Consider the following 14,792-nt stretch of genomic DNA (forward strand, 5'->3'; position numbering starts at 1 on the left):
CAAATGTGCACGTCTGCTCAAACGGTCAGAAATGGACTCCATGAGGGTGGTATGAGGGCCCGACGTCCACAGGTGGGGTTGTGCTTACAGCCCAACACCGTGCCGGATGTTTGGCATTTGCCAGACAACACAAAGATTGGCAACTTTGCCACTGGCGCCCTGTGCTCCTCACAGATGAAAGCAGGTTCACACTGAGCACTTGTGACAGTCTGGAGACGCCGTGGAGAACCTTCTGCTTCCTGCAACATCCTCCAGCATGAGTTTGGCAGTGGGTCAGTTTTGGTGTGGGGTGGCATTTCTTTGGGGAGCTGCACAGCCCTCCATGTGTTCAGCAGAGGTAGCCTGACTGCCATTAGGTACTGAGATGAGATCCTCAGACCCCTTGTGAGACCATATGCTGGTGCGGTTGGCCCCGGGTTCCTCCTAATGCAAGACAATCCTAGACCTCATGTGGCTGGAGTGTGTCAGCAGTTCCTGCAAGACGAAGGCATTGATGCTGTGGACTGGCCCGCCCATCCCCCAGAACTGAATCCATTTGAGGACATCTGGGACATCACGTCTCGCTCCATCCACCAACTGCACCACAAAATGTCCAGGAGTGGGCAGATGCTTTAGTCCTGGAGTCTGGGAGGAGATCCATCAGGAGAGCATCTGCCACTTCATCAGGAGCATGCCCAGGTGTTGTAGGGAGGTCATACAGGCATGTGGAGGCCACACAGACTAGTGAGCCTCATTTTGACATGTTTTGAGGACATTACATAAAACCAGATTAATGATTCTGTATTGCATTGATCAAGGAACCAACCCAATAGGAGCTAAAGGAATCCTCTTGACATTACTTCACTCAGTAAGTTTATACTATGTTTAATGTGCATTTTCTTCATCAGTTTAGAACATAACATGTTAGCGCTCCCTGGTCCTTTTTGGAGACAGATCCTGAGACAGCAGGCAGCTATGGAGAACTCGTGTCAGCTGTGGTAATTAAGGAATACTTTGATTTAATATTGATTTCATGACAACTATCCTCTGGCACATATTCCTGGATATATACAATGACATAAGTAAACTCCCATTTTAGAATCATTGCCTTCTTTGATCTGACTTATTGCCTCAGACTTTGGCCCCGTGTCCCCAAAACTACAGAGAATCCATGACACTGGGTAAGAGGCCTTGATCATGTTATAAGTGAGAGAGTTTGGTGTAACAGTGGTTGAACATGCCAAATCAATCCACAACATACTGCCATTCCCCAGCTGTAACCTGCATATGCATCTAACCAAAATCCAGTACCACAGCCACATGATAGACGTACAGATGAGGTTAAAGGGCTGTCTCATTTTGCCAGATAGCTTCATCCCAAAAAAGATCAACATTCTTCAAAAACAAAAGTTTGTGAATATTTGCTTTTTTGCCAGGCCTAAACCAACCTGTTAAACTTATCAAATTATTGTCATAGATACGAACCTATTGATTGAAACAGAATAATCCATTCAAGCCTCCATCATCATCCACGATCACTGTTACTGTTCAGATTATTTTATCTCTGTTTTCCTCTAGAATGTTTTGAAAATCAGCATTTGATCAACAGACTTTTTAAAAGTTTATTTTGATCCTATTGTTTACGTGTGTAATTGCATTTTTATTGAAATTATGACAGGAAAACCCTCAATCAAATTGTATCTTTGATATCTAATAATAATATTAACCATAATGTTACATATGTAATATGTACACAATAATATTGTGCAAACAAACAAGAAAAATAGCAAAAAATGTCAATTTTTTTAATACCCTGTATATAAAAACCACATATGACCACAACTCCAAATGTGCAATTGTCACTGCATCTAAACATGACATATTACAAAAAGGTAGAAACATATAATATACAATATGTTCTGAAGCTGGTACTGGTGCAGTTAACTTTGCTTTAGGCTCCCATACACAGTAGGTGTTACTTACTATACGTGCAGTGCAGTATTACTTTACCTTGTAATATGTTATAATAAGCAAGTCACTTCTATATTTATGAGCATGTAGACAATAATGTTGGCTGATATGTAAAACTATGAGATGTCGAGTGCAGGGAAGATATTATTGATCGATCAGATTCATGAATATGTTAGGTACTTAAGCCACAATTAGAGAGTGAAACAGAGACACTGGTTGAAATGTATAGTAAATATTTTATTTTGAACTTTTATGCTGAACTGCAAGCTGTGAACTGTGCGATCTCTGCCACCTGTGGTGCCTGGTTTACTGTGTGTAAAACTGCGCAGGTTCCCATGTGTCATCCCACACTTTGCCACTGTCAGGAGAAAAACATAACAAACAACAACCACACACAAAATAGGACAATTTAGGTTGTGACATATGACAATTTTTTAGGATGAAATATCTTCTATATTCATGTCATGCTTTATACACCTTCATTGTAATATAAATTAATCAAATCAAGTCAGAGAGTATTAATATATGAAGCAGACGTCAAGCAGGACCACAGCAGCAGCCACGATCCATCGGAACCTGCTGGATGAGAGAGCACAGAAACTCCAGGGAAGAAGTTTAGTTAGTAACATGCATGAACTGCATTACTGAGACATGTATGTTTACAGATGGTGGTGAGGAAGAGGGGGAGAGTTTTCAGTAAAAGGAGACGTGACTGCATCTTCAACCAATACTGAGCCTGCATAACCCTGAAAGAGACAGAGAGAGAGGGGGGGGACACTAACCCCCAGCAGTCTGGTCCTATTACAGCATAACTAAGGGCTGAGCTGAACCAGCCCTAACTATAAGCTCTATAAAGAAGTAAAGTCTTATGCCTACTCTTAAAAGTGTTGACCATGTCCACCTCCAAAACTCATAATGGACTTTGGAGGTGGACAGCTATCAAGCTCCTCACAGAAGAGGAGCTCGATAGCTAAAAGCTCCCAATTTACTTTAGTCCAAATACATGAATTCAAATTGAAGTGATAACTATTTATCAACAATATGAATGTCTGTTCCCGTCCAACAAAGTTGTTACTACATACCATGTTGAGCAAGGCTTCCACTTGACTTTAACTTCTTCTTTTTCCTGAAAAACATGATATAAACAAACAATTAATTAAGAAAGACATGCAAGTTGCATACAAAAAGGAGCTTATAAACATTTGTGTACTATTGAATGGCTCAATATATTATACAATTAGTTTACAAAAACATAAGAACCACTATAATGCTTGTACTGCCAGCATCAAGTGCATGTCAGCAAAGCAACACTGCTTACATTGTGGCTCACAAGCAAAACTAACTGAAGCAGATGTTACTGAATGGGAAGGAGCACCTCCACATCAATCACTCCTTCTGAGCATGATGTCAGGAGGACTTTAAAGAACGTAAACATCAGGAAGGCAGCACGACCAGGTCGTATCAGGTGGTCTGTTCTTATTTAATGTCCTATTTGGAGCGAAATCCTGACTCAGTGGCTGAATTAGTGAAGATTCATCAAATACAAAAGCTTATGGATAGTCAGTCAGGCACAGTTCAAATCCGGGAAGTCCAAAGACGCAAACAAATCTGCACAACAGCAGGCTAAATTACTTACATTTACAACTCTCCTGTCTACTATCTCTTCATATTTGAAAATCTTCTGTGTACGGTGTTTTCGGCATTCTGAAAAATAACAAATGAAATATTTACATGAGTTCTGTAAAACTGGAAAAAATGCAAAAATTAAGAAAAAGAAATCTTAACAAACTTAACGAACCTGTCATGTGTTTCGTACATTTACAATACCATAACGTCTAACCTTTCCTTGTCCTTTTTTTGTTTGGGACATCCGAGGTGTACACCGTAGAAATTGAGGGAGATGTAGGATGTGGAGATGGAGAGGAGGATGCAGGAGGAAGCAGAGATGAAGAGGAGGATGCAGGAGGAAGCAGAGATGAAGAGGAGGATGCAGGAGGCTGACAGAGGGAAGATGTTGGTACAGGCTCTAAATGAAGAATAAATTCCTCGTTTAGAGCCTCTGGGTCTGGGACTGGTCCAGCATCGACACTGTCAGCAGAGGATGGTCCAGCTGCTGGTGTAGAACGTTTAGCAGGAGGTGAAGCTTGTAATTCTGAAAAATTTTAAATATTAAACATTCATTAAAATGGGTTGAAAAAATGTACAGTACACATAAACACATAATAAGTAGTGATTTGCATGTTTTCAGTTAAGTTTTACTAAAGATACAACTGGTAAATATTGGCATCAAATAAGTCATCTCGCACACTCACTGACCCAAATCATTCAGTACAAGTGCCCTCGGGGGTAGTGTGACATCTGTAGTGCTTTTCTACATTGTACATTAATAAATTAATGAGTGTGACTATAAATCCAGATAGATAATGACTTTTTCCTCTGATGACACTACTTTCCTGACTTTGTAGTGCATAACATTTGACACTTCAAGCTAGTACTGTGACTTAGGAGTTTTGTACAATGGTGATGCTAACTACCTCAGGGAGGTAATCAGGTGACCTCTTAAGAAGTATATAAGTTATTTAAGAATCTTGGTGTTCATATTGGTAACATTATAACATTTGTTATACTAGAAAGTCTCGAAGAGAATTATCAGGTCTGGTTTTTGTGAAGATTTTTAAAATTACATTTGTATATACATGAGTGTGAAAGACCATACTATACACACACACATACAAAATTGTTCAGGTGGGTAACACCAGAGGTTCAGTATGGCTAGCTTTGGTGATGTGACCGACACATGGGGAGGTAATAAGGCAGATATAACACTATTTTCATGTTAGCAACAGGACACGTAGGGCAGCTGTCACCTCACAGCAAGAAGGTTACTGGTCTGAAACTTGGCTGAATAATAGAATAGAACAGAACAGAATAGAGTAAGTAGAACAGAATAGCTGGTGACTGTTAACTATCCTCATCCTCACCATCTTGTTTGTCTCTATGTACCCCGTGATGATCTGCCTACTTATCTAGGGTGTACCATGAGTATCACCCAAAGACAGCTAGGATAGGCTACCTGATAAGGACACCTGGTTACAGATAATGGACAAAGCATATCTTACTTCTCAGAAGGTGTTCATAAAGCTTCCTCATCTTCATGAGGATGTCACGTGCAGCACCTTCCGCTGGTTCGATCTGAGTGATCACGTCCCCTACTATACGGCCCTTACGGTCAAACTGTCCAAGAAACAGAATTGGTTGGTAGCCCAGGGCATGTAGCTTTGAAACCTGCAAGAACAACAAAGAAAAACATGCAGCCAGTCTTTCATGTAAGCAAACGGATGTATAACAAACCTTTAAGTTTCACATCTTTGTTGTTTTATTGTTGTCGATAGTTAAAAAGTATTTATGGTGACCAAACCTGTAAATGTATGATAAAATCCATCTTGAAATGTTTTGTCTCTCAGTTAATAGCCGATTAAATTAAAAATCAGAAGTAGCTTAAATAAAAATAGTTTTTAACAAGTTTTTTCTAGTTGGATGTCTTTAGTGTGATGATGTTATTCTGATGTGAATAACTTTTTTATTTATGCTCTTTTATAAATTAATATTTTATGTGTATATACATGTCTTGTTAGTTTCTTACTTCATGATATACAAGAAAACATTGACAACTGTGATTAATAAAGAATTGTCTAGCAGACCAACCACTTATTAGATCAGAACTTTTAAACTTACTGACAACTGGGCTGAATTAACCACCCTGCTCGCATTTCTGTTGTTTTTAACAGAGGCAGCCCAGTTACTGTTTTTAAACTGTTCTTGTTTCTTTTTCAATCCCTCCTTTAGGTTCAGGCTGCCCAGGCATCCACTGCATGTCTTCCTGTTGCAGGTGTTTGGGGCCTGACAGGAAGGGCATGGTTTGGTTTTTGGCTTTGTCATTTCTGCAAATGAAAATGGAACATGTAGGGATTATTTCAGGTCTGTTTTGGTGAAACGATTACAAAAATAATTTATGACCAAAGAAATAACTTATGTTACGAGGCAGTATTACACCATATTTAGAAAAAAAATCAATTACGAGATTAAAGTCGTTAATATTGAGTTAATTACGTGAATAGGGTTAAAAAAAAACCCTGAATTGATTACAGAAAAGATACATTGCTAAAATAGAGCAGTACTAACATTAGCTGGGTGGCCAAGCAAGTGTCTTACACATGAGAATACATCACAAAAAAAATTAAATAAACTTTTGCAGAAGTAGTTCTCTTGGTACACAGACTGCTCTGTGAAAACATTTCAAGTTTAATATCAGTTTAATATCACTGAAATTAATATTTCAGTGAACATGCAAATTACCCACAGTTTATCACAACTTACTTAGCTAGGATCTGCCTCGTGTCCAGTCGAAAACTTCGCTGCAGGACCGTGAGTTGAAAGATACATTTACTGCGACTCCCAAGATGCATTGCAGTAAAAACCATCCAATCGCCTTGCTTAAGATCTGTTGACGTGTCGCTAAAGGCGCGCTGTAGATAAATATTGCAATTTGTAAAAAATAAAATACTAAAATTTGCAATTTTTAATTACATAATTAAACACTGGGCCAGTTTAATTTCGTATTATCGCTGGTTATTATTTTAGAGTAAATAAAGGAATAACGGGTAGCACCAAGCTGTTGTTATCTTCATTCCCATAGCGACGGCGGTCGAGGATTATGGGTAGTGTGCAGTTACGGGATTAGTGCGTCTGCGTAAATTGGTCTGATTGGCTGGAGCCGAGCGCATCCAAAACTAACAGGAGTGGTGAATGAATCTATAAATGTGTTTTACGTGTGAAATGAAAATAATAAACCTAACAAAGGATTATGTACGTTAAATCTGAGCACTTTCAGATCGTGAATCAGTTTGGAAAACACTGTGTGATGGCCACAACATGAAGCCATTTTATTGTTGAATTATCAGTGATACTTTCACGTGTTTTTGTTGAGAAATGTTAACGATGTCATTAAAAGAAAGCATTAAATTAGGGAGAAAAACCCGTTCGCGGAGAGGGTCCCCGGGTCTCCAGTTAGATTGTGCTTCACGGCGTCATGTTTCGCCGTGACGGGGTTATTATTGGAATAAATGGATGGCTGGAGCCTCTGCTCGAAGCGTCTCTGATCGCCGCGAGCGCGTTCATATTGGAATGAATTGACAACCCACAGCGTCACATAAAAAGGTGGAAGGGTACCTTAGGCGTCAGCATGAGAAGTTAAGGGACGTGACAAATCGTCATTATTTTACGCGTCGGGAGTGAGAACGGGTTGGTAAAAGTATATCCTTGCTGTACCCTTAATGCTAATTATGCTAAATTAACCGCTGCCTTTGCCCCTTTGGGATTATTCTTATGTCACTGGGATGTTGACCTTTGACCTTCACATTAGAGAGATGGGCAGACATAATTAGTGTATGAATTTTAAAGTAACAGGTAATAAAGAGAGTGTAGCAAATGTAGTCAGGTTTATTACTCTGTATCACACATGAGTGCCCGAGGGAGGCGGGGCTGACTGGGGAGACACAGGAAACAGAGAGACAGGGCTGACTCGACATGAAACGATGAAACGTGGGACACGGGAACAGAAACTAAACACAGGCTGAAATGAACACTGAGGGAGGGAGAACTAAGATTACTGAGAGCCTGATAAATAAGAAGAACAAAAAGCAAGAAAAACAAGAGTCAAAGAAAAGCAAAAACACAAAGCATTGGGCCAGGACCCACTGCTGTGACATTTATATGTGATAAAAACATTAAAAACTGCTCACATGTTGAAATCTTTCTACGTATACTTTAGGTTCAGCTCTCCAGCCTGGCATTTGGTTAAGCATGATTCAAACATTTGATTTTGTTTAACTGGTTTTAATTATAGTTACTTTTTGTGAACATTTGTTGCAGCATTTAAAAATACATCATTTATTTTCAAACTTTTATTGGATTTAGAGCATCATATTTGACCAACGTAAATGTTTTAATTTCATATAAAATAACTGAAGCAGTGAACTAAATATCTGAAATCTTTCCTTCCTTAAAAGTTATAATCCTACTTAAGTTATAGTGCAAACGCTTAAGCAACAAATATACTTGATGCTAATTAATTAATATTTCCCTTTGATGTTGCAACTATGCGGTCACTTCTGTCTTTAAACAAAATAATATTTTCCAGTTACAGAAATCATAAAGTCCAAACTAAAGTGCTACTGTTGCTATATGCATTTTATATAAATCATGGATGATGGTCCTGACATGAAGGAAGAGAAAGTTACAGGTTGCATCCTTTGACTTTGTCTCCGTGCCTTTGGGCGATTTTCAGAAGGACAGATGTTTCTGTTCAATTCTTAAATCAATTTTTTCAAACACAAACACTATTTTAAAGCTTCTAGAGAGTAAAATATTCATGATAATTATAATAATAATAATAAAAACAAAAGCTCTCAGATCCATCAAACCAAGCAGCAGAAAGAACAATAACTGAAGAGAAAACTTTAACCTTGTAGACTTCATTATGTTCCAGCTGCTCTACAGACGCTGTGACCTCGAACTTAAGCAGGTCGTAAAGTATGTGCAGCTCAATAACTTCATAATCAGACCCTGTGGTATTTAGGCAGCAGAACAACTAAGAATAACAACTACAAATAATGTTTTTAGGTTTCTGTTGTACTGCAAGGTTCTGTACAGGAGAACCAAACCAAGAGCAAATATTACGTCTCATTTACACCTGAGCACGAAGAGCCATCAACATTTAGCAAATTGAATCATCTTTGTTTAGATGCAAGAAGAATCATATAGAAATGAAAAAGTAGAAATAGAAATCCAGAGCAAAGATATCCTCTAATTCAGCGTAGCACATGTGCAGCTGCTGCGATTCACGTAAGCATTCGGCTCGTCGCTGCTGCAGATTTTTCTCTCGCTGTTCTGGCTCACAGCGCTGCAAACACAAAAATAAATATCCCCAAAGGTGTGAAAGGGAGCTAATTAGTAAGAGTATTGTTACTCTCCGCAGGAGTAGTCCAGCAGTAGAAACCAGTCCAATAACAAGGTGTGTAACATCTAGCAGGGTGACAGAAAAACCCAGGGTAACTTCTAAGGACCTCAACGTCTCTCTCACATTGTGTTTTTTAAACATGCTTCCATTTGTCACTTCAGTCTTTACTCTGAAATACAGGAAGAGAAATCATGGCTGAAACAATTTCTCATGAAACCAGGGGTGTGGTCCAACAGTCAGTTTGGTGAGGAAGGTTCCTAACTGAGAGAAGTGACCCAGAAGTATCTGTGTAGCAGCCACAATGAATCCAGATCATGAGCTGATCCGTGACTGCCTTTGTACAACTTTTACAAAGTGACTGCAAACATTGTGGAAGGATTCATAGCGTTTGATTGCTTGTGTGAATGTATTAAACAGGAAACCAGGAGCTGCAGAAACCCAGTAATGCTGGGTTTCTGCAGCTGCGTGTGCGTTTATTATTATGGCTCCAGGTTACATTTCAGGTCTTCTCAGCCCACACCGCCCCACTCGAACTCTGCGCTCCTCCAGTCAGATGCTGTCATTAGTTCCACGCTCCCAGTTCAAATCTAGAGGTGACAGCTTTCTCCATTGCTGTCGTCCCCCTTTCATGAAATCCTCTTCATCCTTGGAAGTCTTCAAATCCAATCTGAAGCCCCTCCTATTTTCCAAGGATCTCTCTGACACCTCTGTTATTGTGTTTCAGCTATTCTGCTCTTTTATCTCATTGGATGATGTTTGCATGTGTAGACACGTGTACGTGTAGTTTAAGTTCACATATGTGTGCTTGAGTGTGAATGTGTACATTTTTGTATATGGATGTGCATATTTGCATGTACACATATTTTTTTACAAACATATACGGATGTCTCACTGTTTCTATGATGTTTTCATCTTATCTATTTTAATTCTTTTCACCATATCATCCCTCTGTTCAGCACTTTGGCCGACACTTGATGTCTTTTAAATGTGCTATATAAATAAAGATGACTTATATTTGCATCCGTGTGTCAGAGTGTGTGTTCTTACCTTTAATTTAGGACACGCACACACAGCATAGAGTGAACAGGGACTATTATTGTCCCACAAGGAGCAACAGGACAATTGACCTACTGTATGCTAATGTGAGAGATGCATACAGAGCCACCCCCCTCCCCCCACTAGGGAAGTCAGACCACAACCTGGTTTACCTACAGCCACAATACACACCCCTCGTCCAAAGGCAGCCTGTCACAACGCGCTCCATCCGGAGATGGACCCCAGAAAAGGAGGATGCTCTGAGAGACTGCTATGACACCACAGACTGGGATGTGCTCCTGAGCCCACATGGTGAGGACATAGAGGGGGCGACACACTGTCTTACAGACTACCTCAACTTTTGTGTGGACACAGTCGCCCCTGCTAAGACGGTACGGTGTTATCCTAATAACAAACCGTGGGTAACACAGGAAGTCAAAGCTGTCCTCAACATGAAGAAGAAGGCTTTCAGGAGCAAAGTGAAGGAGGAGATGAAAGCAGCACAGCGGGAGGTGAAACGCTGCCTGAGGGAAGCAAAGGACACCTACAGGAGGAAGGTGGAGCAGAAGTTGGAGAGGAACAATATGAGGGAGGTCTGGAATGGTGTGAAAACCATCACAGGCCACAACACCAAGAAAAGCACAGTGGGGGGGACTGTGGAGAAGGCAAACGAACTCAACAACTTCTTCAACAGGTTTGACCAGCCCACAACCCCCCCACCCTCACCCTCACTACAGAGTCTTCTCCCCACTCTCCTGCCTCCCTCGCTTCCCCCCCTTCCTGACACCATGACACCCCCCTCCTCCAATCAGCAGCAAGACATCTCCCCCCCTCCCCTCCTCCCAAACATCTCCCAGTGTCACAGTGGATCAGGTCAGGAGGCAACTGAGGAAGCTTCGCCCCAGAAAGGCAGCAGGCCCAGACAAGGTGTGTCCTAGGATGCTAAAGGCGTGTGCTGCTGAACTTGGGGAGCCGCTACAACGAGTCTTCAACCTCAGTCTGCGACTGGGGAGAGTGCCCGCCCTATGGAAGACATCCTGCATCGTCCCGGTCCCTAAAAGGAACCGGCCCAATGAGCTGAATGACTTCCGACCGGTGGCACTGACGTCACATCTTATGAAGACTCTAGAGCGGCTCTTCCTCAACCTCCTCCGACCACAGGTACAACATGCCCAGGACCCACTACAGTTTGCATACAAGGCGGGTGTCGGAGTGGAGGATGCCATCCTGTACCTCCTACACAGAGCCCACTCACACCTGGATGGGGGAAAAGGCACGGTCAGGATCCTGTTTCTTGACTTTTCCAGTGCCTTTAATACCATCCGGCCCTGTATGCTTCAGGAAAAACTGAACAGGATGGAGGTGGACCCCTGCCTGGTGGCTTGGATCTCCGACTACCTCACCGACAGACCACAGTATGTCAGGCTGAAGGACATCACGTCTGACACAGTGGTCAGCAGCACAGGAGCACCACAGTGAACTGTGCTGTCCCCCCTTCTCTTCACCCTGTACACCTCTGACTTCTGCTACAACTCTGAATTATGCCATATTCAGAAGTTTGCAGATGACACGGCCATCATGGGGTGTATCTGGGATGATCAGGAAGAGGAGTACAGAAGTCTGGTGAGGAACTTTGTCGCATGGAGTCACACAAACCACCTGCAACTCAACACCTCAAAGACTAAGGAACTGGTTGTGGACTTCGGGAGGTCTAGAGCAGGTCCACTGCCGGTTCAGATAGAGGGGGAGGAGGTGGAGGTGGTCAACAAGTACAAGTACCTCGGGCTGTGGGTGGACAACAAACTGGACTGGTCATGCAACACAGAGCACCTGTATAAAAAAGCCCAAAGCCGACTGTACTTCCTCAGGAGGCTGAGGTCTTTTAACATCTGCAGGAAGCTCCTGAGGATGTTTTACCAGTCGGTGGTTGCTGGAGTACTTTTCTATGCTGTGGTGTGCTGGGGGAGCAGCACAGCAAAGAAGGACTCATCCAGGCTGGAGAAACTGATCAGGAGGGCTAGCTCTGTGGTCGGCATGAAGCTGGACACTCTGGTGACAGTGGCAGAGAAAAGGACATTAAAGAAACTGATGGACATTATGAACAATGCTGGGCATCCTCTGCACACGGCCATAAACAATCAGAAGAGTCTGTTCAGTGACAGGTTGCTTCTCCCAAAGACAAGAACTAACAGACTTAAAAACTCCTTTGTCCCACACGCCATCAGACTGTTTAACTCCTCTCTGGAGGGGAGAGGGAGGGGAAACAGGAGGACAAAGGAGGGGGGAACAACTAAGCTGTAGTGCCTCTTCACCTCACTGTACAATACCTTGTGCAATACTTTTTGTAAATAGTCAACAGTGCAATAGACTCAATACTTGAAATGTGCAATTCACTTGTATTTTTATTTTTATTCCTATTTATTCTATTTATCCCCTTTGTATATTTTATTTACATTTGTCTCTGTATTTATATATGTGTGTGTGTGTGTGTGTGTGTGTGTGTGTATGTATATATATATATAACAGTTCTGTAACTGTAACTTCGGTCGTTGCTGTGCTTTTTTTGGAAGTCGAATTTCCCAGAGGAACCCACCCGAGGGATTAATAAAGTTCTATCTTATCTTATCTTATCTTATCTTATCTTATCTTATCTTATCTTATCTTATATTATCTTATCTTATCTTATCTTATTAAGCGTGTGGCCTGTGTGTATCTATGCCAGTGAAACTGGATCTGCTCATTTTGAATATTGAAAAATATTGTGACTTAAGAGAAACATAATAACTAAAACAGAGCAGAAACACGACAATTCAGCAGAAAAGTAACAACTTAAGCAGAAATATTGGAAAATGAGCAGCTGAAAAAAGCTGAATAAGGTGACGTTCACTCAAAACTACTTGTTGTTCAACTGTGAAAAACTGGCAGAAATGTTAAAAACGCACGAAAGAACAGCCAGCAGATACACACAATTAGAAATATGAGCACATATGGAAACACAAATGCACAGAGACACACAGGATGTCAGTCAACCACTCTGAATATTCAATTTGAATCTTCCTGGTTTTATGGATTCCTGTCAAACGACTGGCCATAATTTCCTAACCGTAGGGGCTGGAGCGGTCATTCTTAGACCATTCTGTTCAGAGGAGATGGGGGAATCTTCAAGTGTTGATAGTTCATAATTAAAATATAAATTATTAAAGATATATGGCTTATAATGCACCATAACTGAGTAGAGTTGAACTGCCTTGACTTGCCCTCAAACAACGGTTTGTAAGTCTAAATCTATTTGAAGCATCGATATCATTCTTTCACTGTCACATACAGCAGGCTTTGGTGAACAGTTAAGGCAATATTTTCCGGTCTCAGGCACATTTCATACACTGTGCTCTGCAGACAGGCACACGGACCTTTCAGGTCTACAAAAAGTTTCAAATGAAAAGCTCACAGGTGTGTTTTTATTAACTCAGTGTTGCAGAATCACAGTGATTCATTAAAAACGTCTGCAGAAGTTGCAAACTTATGATTCATGTCATAAGTTATGATACACTGCTCTCCCCTGCATAAGCTGTTTTTATAGTATCAGCATTGGTATCAGCAATACTGGCCATACATTTACTTGGTATCACATCTATACCACAATCTGCAGTACTGCACACACTAAGATCACAGTGGACAGGTTCTGTCTCTCAGCTATGCTGGGAACGTCTGTGTTTCCCGGGATCAGCTGTTGCAGATTGTTGGTGCATGGAGGGCTGGGGCCTCTTCTGCCCCCCCTAACGGAGACCACGTAGGTAGTCGGAGGCTGTAAGACAGCGGCTCTCTGGAGAAATCTGATATCTCAGGAGGATGACAGGATTCAACCAGAGAAGCTGCTTCATTATAAACGAGTCTGTGGTTTATAACTGAAAGCTATGATACACATAAACAGCCGTCCATGCACTTAAGTAGTGAGTGAGTATTCACTCCAGTGATGAGCTGTGAGAAAGAAACTGCACACACAGCGAGCGGGCGACCATAAGATTATTATTGCCAAGCAAGAACCTGCAGCTCGAGCAGGCTGAAGAAATCCTTTAATGCTGATGCAGGCTTCACAGTGTAGAAACGAGAACTCTAAGAAACAAAAGAGCAGAAGTCATGTATGAAACACAACACAGTTAACATGTGAAGCACTTAAAAGAAAACACAAATAAAACACTTCCAGTGAGGCGTGGCGATTTAAACATTGCCTGTACTGCTCAGCAGTTGTAATGGCATCAAGAATATCTGCACATAGTTCATAATTACAATTAGAATGAACATTTCTTTCACTAAACTCAAAGTCACTCATTATAGAGCGACATCACTATTTTAACGCAGATGCTCTGATGTAGTAGGTCCAAATACAGGATGGTGGGTCACCCACCCTCCTGCTCCAACATGGTAGGAAAATTATACGGTAGAAAATGTTTATATTCATAACAATGTGAATTTTCTGCTTTAAATACTTTTATATATGTTTTTAAAATGGTCCCTCCACCCACTTTTAGTCCTTTTTCAGACATTGAAATCGGAGGAAATGTTCCAAAAATGTGCTGATTTGAAAGTGAATGATGCCGATCTTTGTTGCCATAGCACAGATTTGTCTGAGACATCATCGAGTGTCAGCCTGTGCCTCTAAGGAGCGTCCAGCGTCCTGTTCATTGTCCATTTCTATCATAATGCACGCACTGGGGTTAAATATTGAATAACAATGTTCTTCCCACAGAGTTCAGACTCAATACTGTTAATAACAGACAATCATAGGGTC

Source organism: Aulonocara stuartgranti (genome assembly GCF_965226115.1).
Source record: "Aulonocara stuartgranti genome assembly, chromosome: 4".
In the NCBI taxonomy this organism is placed as follows: domain Eukaryota; kingdom Metazoa; phylum Chordata; class Actinopteri; order Cichliformes; family Cichlidae; genus Aulonocara; species Aulonocara stuartgranti.